The sequence below is a fragment of the Moschus berezovskii genome, chromosome 25, assembly GCF_049115385.1.
Source record: "Moschus berezovskii isolate FMDL1 chromosome 25, NW_MosBer_1.0, whole genome shotgun sequence".
In the NCBI taxonomy this organism is placed as follows: Eukaryota; Metazoa; Chordata; class Mammalia; order Artiodactyla; family Moschidae; genus Moschus; species Moschus berezovskii.
In genome coordinates, this window is record NC_142484.1 from 27,022,232 (window position 1) to 27,034,523 (window position 12,292).

Genomic DNA, 12,292 nt, shown 5'->3' on the forward strand with positions numbered 1-12,292 from the left:
AGCAGGCTCCTCTGTCTATGGGATTCTCCAGGCAGGAATACTGGAGTGGGTTGCCATGTTCTTCTCCAGGAATAAGGGCTAGATTAAATTAAATTAAGCTCCCAACATTAAAATGATCAGAATTTGTATCTGATCAACAAAAGCATACATATTTAACTTCAAGAACTTTTATTTTCCTGCTGTACTGAATAATAGTTCTAGGACTAGTACACTTTCTGAAATTCACTTGAACTTGTGTTACCTACAAAGTCAGTATCCTAGTCCAGAGACAGGTGATGGTGACAGAAAATCTATAAGAGAAAGATAATTCATCCGACCTTACCAACCTTTGAACAGGTTTTTCTTAGATGATTAAATATCAGCCAGAAGAAGTAGACACTAAATTGTCTATTAATTAAACTCAGATTGTAAACTTAGAGTGGGTCAATAAACCAATTTTTCTTTCTCTGCCAGTTTTGCTCCTTTCAAAATTATATCCACTAAGGAAGGCCCACCACAATATCCAATTTCCATGAAGAAATCAGTCAGTTCAGTCACGTCCAACTCTTTGTGACCCCATGGACTGCAGCACACCAGGTTTCCCTGTCCATTACCAACTCCCAGAACTTGCTCAAACTCAGGTCCATCAAGTTGGTGATGCCATCCAACCATCTAATCCTCTGTCATCCCCTTCTCCTCCTGCCCTCAATCTTTCCCAGCATCAGGGTCCTTTCCAATGAGTCAGTTCTTCATATCAGATGGCCAAAGTACTGGGGCTTCATCTTCAGCATCAATCCTTCCAATGAATATTCAGGACTGACTTCCTTTAGTTTGGATCTCCTTGCAGTCCAAGGGACTCTCAAGAGTCTTCTCCAAAACCACAGTTCAAAAGCATCAATTCTTTGACACTCAGTTTTCTTTATAGTCCAACTGCCACATCCATACATGACTACTGGAAAAACCATAGCTTTGACTAGATGGACCTTTGTTGATAAAGTAGTGTCTCTGCTTTTTAATATGCTGTCTAAGTTGGTCACAGCTTTTCTTCCAAGGAGCAAGCATCTTTTAATTTCAAGGCTGCAGTCACCATCTGTAGTGATTTTGGAGACCCCAAAAATAAAATTTCTCACTGTTTCCATTGTTTCCCCATCTATTTGCCATGAAATGATGGGACCGGATGCCATGCTCTTAGTTTTCTGAATGTTGAAAAAACACTCTCAAAATAAAACATTTTGTTGATATTGGGCAAGGTATAGTCACTTGTGTGAGAAGAAGGGCCATGGGCTTTCATGGCAGAACACTGAAGTGGATGATATAGCCCCAGATATGCTTTTATCAAACACTGGGAGTCAAAAATGCTACAAGTGTTATTCAAGGTAGTAAATAATAAAGCAGAAATTTAAACCCAGGAAGAAGTTCACGCTTTCTTCTAATGGGATCATGACCCACTGAATCTAATTAATTCTCATTGCTTGTTCTCAAAACCTTTATTTAATCCACTTTGCATTAAAGCTAATGATTTGCATAAAATGATATAAACATAGTCTATTTCCACTACATATTTCACAGTGTCCTTTGTGTGCTAAATTCACAATAAATCCACATTTTTAAAAACAAATCAATAAAAAGAAAATTGTATTATCAGGGTAACTTTAGAAATCTTTTCTGTTAGCAGTCAGAATTTTCATACCAAATGGTTTTTCTCTTGGTTCCAAAGGTGGTTTCAACCTCTCTCTCCAGAAGGCATAAACCTTATTCAACCTATAATGATTTTGTGACAATATCAACAATAGCAGGGCACTCTTGACCCTTTCCAACAATTCCTCTCATATCAATCCTTCCCCCATCCCAGTGAAAAATTATGTTCTTGAACTTAATACATTAATGATCTGGAATTATATTTTGAAAATGCATATTCCTGCTATGTGATTCTCATCTTTTCTTTTTTTCTTCCCAAATTCGAAGTAAATAAATGAATACCCAGTTGAAAACTTAATTTCATATACAAATAATACCCTCATCAAATAATCTTTAAATTTACTTCAATTTATGTTAAAACTAATAAGATCTGACTTGGTCCTAATGTTATATGCTATTCTTTGAAGTAAATTAGATTTTGGGGAGATTCATTCTTCAATGAGAAAGGAAACAGATCTTGTATAGCACTCATATAGACCCAAGTTTCAAGCATTATTTCAAAACAAGGACATATAATTCACCGTCAATTTTGATGATAAGTTTACTATCATTATAATATTATTGTAAAGGATTGACATTGCTAACACATTAATTATATGAATTATCATGACTAATTTTTGGGCTTCCCAGGTGGCACTAGTGGTAAAGAATGTGCCTGCCAATGCAGGAGACACCAAAGACATGGGTTTGACCCCTGAGTTGGGAAGATCCCCTGGAGCAGGAAATGGCAACCCATTTTAATATTCTTGCTGGGGAAATCCCATGGACAGAGGAACCAGGCAGGCTACAGTCCATGGGGTCTCAAAGAGTCAGACCCAACTGAGTGTCTGAGCACATATATGACTTATTTTTAAGTGTCAAAAAATTTTATGGTATATTCAAAATCCTGACTATGAAAATCTAATTAAATAGGACATACCTCTCTTTCAAGTAATTTGTTTAAATTCATTTTAAAATTATGGATCTTTGTCCTTTCTTTTTTGAAAAGAAGGAGGTTGAAATTAGAAAGCCTAGATGTATAATCACCCCTATTATATACTTCAAAGTTAAAGGTTCCTTTGCTACTGAAAGAGTTGATGAAAGTTCCCCTTATTTAAATAACCTTTTTGGCAGGTAATGGAATTAATTTGAGGATCAGATGAGGAAAATTAATTTTTTCTTGAATACTAAGACAACATCTAAAATTACTCTGAACTGACAAAACTTTTTACAAGTAATGTCCTTTTAAAAATATTATTTCTTTAAGGCATATATTCACAAGCAAAGAAATATATGGAGTGAAAATAACATCCTTGAAATTCCTTTTTATATCACACTATTTAAGTACTATAGTCAATTTTACCTCATAAGCTAATAAAAGGATACTCATCTAAGTGAAAGAAACTCAGTTGCACACATCTGATTCAAAACTATATTCATTTACTAAATATACTATTCACTTGAAATCTCTTTTCTTGTAACAGTATTAAAAAGATAAAAATTTTAAAATCACTGAACATTTTCAAACATCAAACTAATATTTTTGAGTTGTCAGTTTCAATAAAACTTATGAATTGAGCCTGAATGTTTTCTTTTTATTTCTATTTTGCCTATAAGAACTCATGCTGAAAAATATTATAGAATGAATTCAGATAGTTCTAAAAAATGTCTTTGATTACTTTCAGAAACTGCCAATTAAATGATATGAAGAAATGAAAACTTTTATAGAAAAGTAGAAAACATTTTACTTTATGGAAGAAGGAAAAATGAAGAGAAGGCCATGATGAAAATATATAGCAGTATAGAGAAGGTGAGTTTCCCAGGTGGCTCAGTGGTAAAGAATCTGCCTGCCAATGCAGGTGATATGGATTTGATCCTCGTGTTGGGAAGATTCCCTGGAGAAGGAAATCACAACCTACTCCAGTTTTCTTACCTGGGAAATCCCATGCACAGAGGAGCCTGGCTGGCTTCAGTCCATAGGGTCCCAACAGAGTTGGACGTGACCAAGCAATGACAAATAGAAAAGGTATCTTTTTCTTCCTTGACTCCAGAATTCTTCCAGCAGGCTACTTTTCTCAAGTGCCTGATAATCTTCCAAAGAGAAAACTGCCTCTCTATACAAAATGTGACAGACTTTTCTGTAATTGGACATACTGCCCACACAAAAATGCAAGTTAATTAAGAAAATTAAAAATAAACCTTTAATTCTGAAAAATACATAAAAAAATCTAAAAAACAAAAATCTTCCTTTTTGAATTCAGAGACTTTTAAATGTATGTGTAATTTTTCATGTCTTGAATTATTTTCTGTACTTGAGACCTTTTGGTCTTACATGAGCCATAAAACACTTTGGAATGAATGTAGACATCTGAAAGAAAAACACAAAAGTAAAAAACTTAAAGACATAGAGATATAGATATAATGTATTATCATTATTTTAAAATATTATCATTTCTTATTGTAAAACAAGCAAAGTAGTGGTTAAGAGCAAGAACTTTCAATCAGATGGACCTTTTTTCTGTCAGGCAAGCGTAATCTACTTGGTTCTGTCTCGTCTCAACAAAAATTTGAAGCGACGGACTTAAAGCCCTCAGCGAGTCACAGCTCTGGGACAGTGTTATAGCTCCCTCAGTTTTATTTAGAAAATAAAGGGAACTACATCCTCAAGGCGTGGGCGTATGCCAACCCAAAAGATGCCAGGAGAAGAGAGAGAGACAGCGCACGCCCGCAGAGAGAGAGACCCCTGGCCCTTTGGCTCTCTTTTTATGTTTTTTCCTCCCCCTGGGCCTGCCCTATGTAAATTGGGCTAGCCAGGAGTGCTGTTTGTTCTACCTGAGGTCCTCATTCTGGTCCTCGGACCTTCCTTTGTTCTATTTTCACCGGCTTTTCCCTTCCTCCTCTTTTAGCCACCACTATTTTGGACTCCTTTTTCCTATTCTAACTACCTAACATTTCAAATCACAGTTCCTCCATTTCCTAAGCTTAAGATCTTGGGGAGGTTATTTAATGTATTTATACCTCTGTTTCTTTGCAACTTAAAGTGGTGATAATAAAACCGACCTCACAGGTAATTGTAAAGACTGAGAGACTATATATACAAATAAACACTGAACAGACCATATATGATAACAGGACTCGGACCAACAACCTCAGTAACAATCAGTCCTGGATGCCAAACCACAACTTCTATAGCAATCAACCCAGGATGACCAACTTGGTCCGTAACTTACAGTTTCCCTACCTTTTGCCTTTATTTCCAATGCAAGCTTAATCATACAAAGCCAAATATGCTCCCTAAAGCAGTCATTGCTTCTGGCTATCCCACTTCAGTTCCCCCAGCCCTCCTCTCTGGCCAATGACTTCTAATTGGAAGATACTGGAAACCAGAAAATTCCTTTTTATTATTATTATTTTTTTCACTATAAAGTGTTCCATTATTCTGCCTACCTCTGGGTCTCTGCAGATGCAAGCAGCAGTAGCTTGGTAAATAGTAAACTCTGCATAAATCAGCCATTTGTTCTCATTTGTGTGGTCTTCCTTTGGTTCTGCAAAATTCAATAAGAGAATGAATGTAAAGATTCCAGTCCTGTGTTGGATACGAGTGCTCAAAAAAATGGACAGAAATTCTTGTTGCCTGATTGGGTCTATATTCTCCTTGATTCTTCTGAAGGTGAGGCTTCAGACATTGTAATATTTTATATTATGTTTGGAATAATTTAGCACTCAGATATTTTTGCTTTCTATCAGCATGCATAAAATCTGAACTAGTAAAATAATTATTTCAATTAAAAAATACATTAGTTTGAAAAGCAGTGAGTCTCCTGTCATAAAAATCAAGCAAATAAAGCAAATGACCTCTCCAAGACAGTGATGAATAGGAGGGGAGGTTGGGCTAAAAGATGCACATCAGAAATTCTCAGTGAACATTTAAGAGTACAGACCACTTGCCAGCAATTACAGTCTAATGAATCTGAATACATACGAATAGGATCCAAGGTTAAGATCATTAAAAATCACTCCAGGTGATTCCAGTGAATCTGGTTTATAGATAACATTGGCAGACACCTAAATCAGATGATTTTCCACTCTTTAAGATAAGAAGTACAAAAAAAATGCATATTACTGTTTTAAAAAATCTAGAAAACAAGGCCACTTTTAGTAATATCTAACTAGAGAATGTTTTATTATTAAGATTAATATCAGATCTCACTTACCATCCATCAGAAAGAATAAAATACATAGAAATAAACCTACCTAGAGGAGGCAAAAGACCTGTACTCAGAAAACTATAAAATACTGATGAAAGAAATAAAAGATGACACAAACAGATGGAGAGATATACCATGTTCTTGGATTGTAAGAATCAATATTAAGACCTAAATGTAAGTCCGGATACTATCAAAGTCTTAGAGGAAAATATAGCCATAACACTTTGCAACAACTTGCAGCAAGATCTTTTTTGATCTACCTCCTCAATCAGTTCAGTCGCTCACTCGTGTCTGACTCTCCGCGACCCCATGAATCACAGCACGCCAGGCCTCCCTGTCCATCACCAACTCCCGGAGTTCACTCAAACTCATGTCCACAGAGTCGGTGATGCCATCCAGCCATCTCATTCTCCGTCGTCCCCTTCTCCTCCCGCCCCCAACCTTTCCCAGCATCAGAGTCTTTTCCAGTGAGTCAACTCGTCGCATGAGGTGGCCAAAGTACTGCAGTTTCAGCATTAGCATCAGTCCTTCCAATGAACACCCAGGATCGATCTCCCTTAGAATGGACTGGTTGGATCTCCTTGCGGTTCAAGGGACTCTCAAGAGTCTTCTCCAACACCACAGTTCAAAAGCATCAATTCTTCGGCGATCAGCTTTCTTCACAGTCCAACTCTCACATCCATACATGACCACGGGAAAAACCATAGCCTTGACTAGACGGACCTTTGTTGGCAAAGTAATGTCTCTGCTTTTTAATATATTATCAAGGTTGGTCATAACTTTCCTTCCAAGGAGTAAATGTCTTTTAATTTCATGGCTGCAATCAGCATCTGCAGTGATTTTGGAGCCCAAAAAAATAAAGTCTGACACTGTTTCCACTGTTTTTCCTAGAGTAATAAAAAAAAAAAAATAAATAAAGGGTATCTAAATAAACTTAAAATCTTTTGCACAGCAAATAAAGCCATAAACAAAATAAAAAGACAATCCTCAGAGTGGGTTTTCTTCATAGCTCAGTCAGTAAAGAATCCGCCTGCAGTGTAGGAGACCTGGGTTCGATTCCTGGGATGGGAAGTTCCCTTGGAGAAGAAACACCAACCCACTCCAGTAGTCTTGCCTGTGAAATCCCATGGACAGAGGAGCCTGTTGGACCTCAGTCCATGGGGTCATAAGAGTCAGACAGTCCATAAGGTCGTAAGAGTTGAGCATGAATTAGCAACTAAACCACCACAGAATGGGAGAAAATATTTGCAAATGAAGGAACTGATAATGGATTAAGCCTAAATATACACAAAAAGCTCATGCAGCTCAATATTAAAAAAATGGGTGGAAGATCTAAATAGACATTGCTCTAAAGACATAGAGATGGCCAAGAGGCAGATGAAAAGATGTTCTTCGTTGCTAATTAGTAAAGAAACACATCAAAAATAAAATCAGGTTTCACCTCACATGGTTAGAATGGCCATGATAAAAAAATCTACAAACAATAAATGCTGGATAGGGTGTGGAGAAAAGGGAACCCTCCCTCCACTTGGTAGGTGGGAATATAAATTGGTACAGCTACTATGGAGAACAGTATGGAGGTTTCATTAAAAAACTCAATAAAACCTTGAAAATTGTGAAAGTGTTAATCTCTCAGTTCAATTCAGTTCAGTCGCTTAGTCGTGTCCGACTCTTTGTGACCCCATGAACCACAGCACGCCAGGCCTCCCTGTCCATCACCAACTCCCGGAGTTCACTCAAACTCATGTCCATCGAGTCGGTAATGCCATCCAGTCATCTCATTCTCTGTCGTCCCCATCTCCTCCTACCCTCAATCCCTCCCAGCATCAGAGTCTTTTCCAGTGAGTCAACTCATTACATGATGTGGCCAAAATATTGGAATTTCAGCTTTAGCATAAGTCCTTCCAATGAACACCCAGGATTGATCTCCTTTAGAATGGACTGGTTGGATCTCCTTGCAGTCCAAGGGGCTCTCAAGAGTCTTCTCCAGCACCACAGTTCAAAAGCATCAATACTTTGGTGCTCAACTTTCTTCACAGTCCAACTCTCACATCCATACATGACCACGGGAAAAACCATAGCCTTGACTAGACGGACCTTGGTTGGCAAAGTAATGTCTCTGCATTTTAATATGCTATCTAGGCTGGTCATAACTTTCCTTCCAAGGAGTAAGCGTCTTTTAATTTCATGGCTGCAATCAGTATCTGCAGTGATTTTGGAGCCCCCCTCCCAAAAAAAGTCTGACACTGTTTCCACTGTTTCCACTGTTTCCCCATCTATTTCCCATGAAGTGATGGGACCAGATGTCATGATCTTCGTTTTCTGAATGTTGAGCTTCAAGCCCACCTTTTCACTCTCCTCTTTCACTTTCATCAAGAGGCCTTTGAGTTCCTCTTCACTTTCTGCCATAAGGGTGGTATCATCTGCATATCTGAGGTTATTGATATTTCTCCTGGCAATCTTGATTCCAGCTTGTGCTTCTTCCAGTCCAGCATTCCTCATGATGTACTCTGCATATAAGTTCAATAAGCAGGGTGACAATATACAGCCTTGACATACTCCTTTTCCTATTTGGAACCAGTCTGTTGTTCCATGTACAGTTCTAACTGTTGCTTCTCTCAGTCATGTCCAATTCTTTGCAGCTCCATGAACTGCAGGACTACCATGCGTGTGTGCTTGCTCAGTCGCTTTATTTGTGTCCAACTCTTTGTGACCCTATGAACCGTAGCCCACCAGGCTCCTCTGTCCATGGGATTCTCCAGGCAAGATATTGAAGTATATTGCCGTGTGCTCCTCCAGTGGATCTTCCCAACCCAGTGACTGAACCCGTGTCTCTAATGTCCCCTGCATTGTTAGGAGGGTTCTTTAGCAGGAGCACCACCTGGGATGCCCAGAACTACCATACGACCCTGAAATCCCACTCCAAGACAAATACCTGGAGAAAACCATAATTTGAAAATACATTTGCACCCCAATGTTCATTGCAGCACTATTTACAATAGCCTGGACATGGAAGCAACCGAAATGTCCATTAACAGAGAGAAATGAATAAAGAAAATGGTATACATGTATAATGGACTATTCTTCAGTCATAAAAAAAGAACAAAATAATGCCATTTGCAGCAACATGGATGGACCTAGAGATTGTCATACTGAATGAATTAAGTCAGACAGAGAAAGACAAGTGTCATATGATATTGCTTATATGTGGAATCTAAAAATAGGGTACAGATGAACTTATTTACAAAACAGATTAACTTATTTATGAAACCGAGATGTAGAAAACAAACTTACGGTTAGCAGTGGAAAGGGATGGAGGGATCACTTGGGAGAGTGGGATTGACATATACACATTGCCACATATAAAATAGATAATTGGTAAGGATCTACTATTTAGCACACTTCCCTGGTGGCTCACCTGGCAAAGAATCCACCAGCAATGTGGGAGACCTGGGTTCAATCCCTGGGTTGGGAAGATCCCCTGGCAAAGAGAATGTCTACTCACTCCAGTATCTGGCCTGGGGGATTCATGGACTGTATAGTCCACGGAGTTGCAAATAGTCAGACACAACTGAGCAACTTTCACTTTCACTGTATAGCACAGGGCTAGTGTGCTCAGTTGCTCAGCCGCCAGGATTCTCTGCCCATGGAATTTTCCAGGCAAGAACTGTGGAGTGGGGTGCCATTTTATACTCCACGGTATCTTCCTGACCCAGGGATCAAATCTACCTATCTTATATCTCCTACATTGGCAGGCAGATTCTTTACCATTTGTACCACCTAGGAAGCCCTATAGCATGGGGAACCCTACTCAATACTCCATAATGGTCTGTATTTGAAAAAAATTCTTAAAAAAAGTGAATATGTGTATATGTATAACTGATTTGCTTTGCTGTATGAGTTTGAGTGAACTCCAGGAGTTGGTGATGGACAGGGAGGCCTGGCGTGCTGTGATTCATGGGGTCGCAAAGAGTTGGACAGAACTGAGCGACTGAACTGAACTGAACTGATGCCTGAAACTAACACATCATAAATCAGCTATACTCCAATAATTTTTTTAATGTAATTTAAATGTTTTTAGCAGCCACACACAGTAAAAAGAAAAGGAAACAGTTGGGAAAAAAAGCCTGATTAACAGCAAACTATAATTCCTCCATTTCAATCTTACATCTTCTGGACTGCAGAGGGAATTTGGATTTCAGCTGTCATGGAAGACAACTTTCAATTTTAATTCAGGTGGCAACTATGTTTTTATTCACACATACAGTAAAAAAATTATGGGCAACTTAGTGGGAGCCAGGTGCTTTTCTATTCAATTCTCTCACACTACAGTCATTACTCCATACATTCTGTCTCTTACTTTTAGAATCTCCTAAATTATTCCCAGTCCCTGGCACTCAGTTTAGGAAAGAGTAACCTACTTCAGAAAAGTCTTATGATTCAAAAATTCCTTTTTCAGATAACAATAAAAAATACAGGTTTGGAGAACAACTGACACAGGCGCAGGACTTCTACTCCTTTGGAGACATATCTGATATTGACATGTGAGCCGAGTCCTGTCTGCATCCCAGCACATCAGACAGGAAATGTATACAGTAGGTGCTCCCAGCCCTGACTTAATACAGCATCTCCTCTTCTTTAATCCATCTGCGAAAATGACTTCCGAATACTTCACTGTTAAGGATATCTGTGAAGGAAATTTGAAATCTGTGTGCCAAATACACAGAGATGGGATAGAAAAAATTGGCTAAATAGAATAGAAAGGATTGCCAGTGACTTGGTGCAGCTTTTTAAAAAGAGAGAGAGAGAAAGCAAAAAAAAAAGAAGTGAGGATGTGAGTAATGCAAAATAACAGATGTCCTGCTGAAAATATAGTAAGCGACTTTTTATTTAGCCATCTGTGGTCCAACTTGCTTTGTGGGAAACTGACATTTACAAAAGGATTTACTCCATTTACTAAGGACTGGCCTCAAGGTGCTTGCATTTATGGGGTCATATGTGTCTCAGGGTACTAGCTGCTGTTCACTCGTGTAGCGTGGTCAAAATTACTTGGTCAGAAATAGATTGAAAGGGCATCCATGTAGTAAGAAACTCTTGTTAACTGCATACAACATCACTTTACATGCCAGCTCCAAAGGATGCAGATACAGCCTCAGGTCACATGCCAACTCCAAAGGATGCAGAGCAGCAGCCTGAACCACAGTGCTGAGAGAGTGCCAGACTCAGTCATGACTCAGCAGAGAAGAGCTTCATGCAAGACTGATGTCTTCTGTGGGCCTGGATTCAGCTTGATCTCGTCTTCTTATAATTATCTGTTTACATGGCTGCTGCTGCTGCTGCTAAGTCACTTCAGTCATGTCCGACTCTGTGTGACCCCATAGACGGAAGCCCGCCAGGCTCCCACGTCCCTGGGATTCTCCGGGCAAGAACACTGAAGTGGGTTGCCATTTCCTTCTCCAACGTGTGAAAGTGGAAAGTGAAAAGTGAAAGTGAAGTCGCTCAGTCATGTCCGACCCTTAGCGACCACATGGACTGCAGCCTACCAGGCTCCTCCATCCATGGGATTTTCTCGGCAAGAGTACTGGAGTGGCTTGCCATTGCCTTCTCCGGTTTACATGGCTATCGCCCCACAAATGTAAGCTTCCGTAACCCAGAAATAATACCTCACTTATCCCTCTGTCTTCATTTACAAACACAGCGTCTGGCCTCCAGTGGCTAGTTTATACATGAACGACTCTTCTTTACTACCTAATGGACAGCATCACAGAGTGGCAAGAACTGTAAGTGGTAATTGGAGTATATTTCTGTTCATTCAGAAAGTAAAAGTCTGTGGTGATGATTAGAATACCACTCCTAGTCACCACCATGTTCTAATCTATCCACTATTCTGCCTCCAGATGGAAACTAAAAGCTATTTAAATTCCTTCATCAAGTTCATGATTTTTTAAAGACCTATTAAAAATTCAAGAACTAATAACTATGCTTTCAGTCTTTTGGCTTCTTTAGAGTAGCACATTATAGAAAATAAAGAAATAACTCTATTGCTTGATTTTTAAAATCCTTTTAGCCTCAAATGGATTACATAATTATGTAATAGTAGTTAAAATACTATCAATATTAATAAACAAAAACAAATTCATAGTTTAAATAATATTAGCGTATGAGTGCTTCAATTCAGTTCAGTCGCTCAGTCGTGTTCGACTCTTTGTGACCCCATGAATCACAGCACACCAGGCCTCCCTGTCCATCACCAAATCCCGGAGTCTGAGTTTCAACTCAACATGAGTTTCACTCAAACTCATGTCCATCGAGTTGGTGATGCCATCCAGCCATCTCATTCTCTGTCATCCCCTTCTCCTCCTGCCCCCAAACCTTCCCAGCATCAGACTCTTTTCCAGTGAGTCAGCTCGTCGCATGAGGTGGCCAAA